The sequence below is a fragment of the Dipodomys spectabilis genome, unplaced genomic scaffold, assembly GCF_019054845.1.
Source record: "Dipodomys spectabilis isolate Male_0828 unplaced genomic scaffold, ASM1905484v1 ptg000183l, whole genome shotgun sequence".
Taxonomy (NCBI): Eukaryota; Metazoa; Chordata; class Mammalia; order Rodentia; family Heteromyidae; genus Dipodomys; species Dipodomys spectabilis.
In genome coordinates, this window is record NW_024870860.1 from 3,709,427 (window position 1) to 3,710,679 (window position 1,253).

Genomic DNA, 1,253 nt, shown 5'->3' on the forward strand with positions numbered 1-1,253 from the left:
CTTAAAATCTTAACTCTTCACTCTACTTCTTTACACAGTCTTTGCAACTTCTCATTAGTAAAGTTTCTATAAACTCTGAAATGTACATACATACTAGTACATGCTACCAGAAATACTATATACTTTATCGAAAAATTTTATGACCTGCCAAACAGTCTTAATTTTGCCATATAAGCAAATCCCAAAATGAAAGATATTTAAAACATTAAAACTTTTAACAAAGCTTAACATTTGCTGCAATGATCATTATGACAGGTGCCTTGTGTAGAATAATTGAATTCCTCCTCCTACACATCTCATGAACAACAAATATCTGAAATTATTTTGTTTTTGGCATGTCAATCTTGACTTTATTCTTAAATGTGTGCTTATGTAAGAAATACATGGTTGCAAAATTTCACAATTCTTTTGAACTTACTTGTTGTTGAATTGTCTCGTTTAAGAAAATCAATTACACTTTATATATAAAAAAATGTTCTGTGCTCAATTTGGCTGCACATACACTAAAATTGGAACATACAGAGAAGATTAGCATGGTTCCTGCACAAGGATGAATAGTTCCATATGTTTACACCAACAGATGCTGGAAGGGATGTGGCCAGAAGGGAAGCCTACTGCATTCTTGGTGGGAGTGTAAACTTGTTCATTCACTTTGAAAAGCGGTTTGGAGGTTCCTCAAAAGACTCCACATAGAGCTCTCCTATTAAACAGCAATCCCACTTTTGGGCATTCACCCAAATGATCACAAACAAGTCCATACTAAAACTACCACCACAACAATGTTTATTGTAGCATTATTTGCCATAGCTAAGATAGGGAACCAACCCTGATACCCCTCAGTAGAAGAATGGATCAAGAAAACGTTGTGTGTGTGTGTGTGTGTGTGTGTGTGTGTGTGTGTGTGTGTGTGTGTGTGTGAATGTACACTTACACAATCACTTTGGAAAGCAGTCTGGTGAGTCCTCAGAAAGCTAATTATTGACCTTCCTTATGGCCTACTCATACCACTTCTAGGCATCTATCCTGAACAACAGGTACCAATATTCAAGGACACATGCACCTCCATGTTTATTGTAGCACTGTTCACAATAGCCAGGATAGGAAAACAACCCATATGTCCCACCAGAGATGAATGGATCCAAAAACTGTTGTAACTATACACAACAGAATATTTTCCAGCCATTAGAAAGGACAAAATAATGGCATTAGCAGGGAAATCAATCAAGCTACAGGAAATCATGTTGAGCGAGGTA

At 36.6% G+C, this 1,253-nt stretch overlaps 1 pseudogene; it reads left to right on the forward strand.

Moving 5' to 3' along the window:
- The first annotated feature begins 479 nt into the window (after positions 1–479).
- On the forward strand, positions 480–570 carry LOC122121104 (annotated as a pseudogene).
- Positions 571–1,253: the final 683 nt, after the last annotated feature.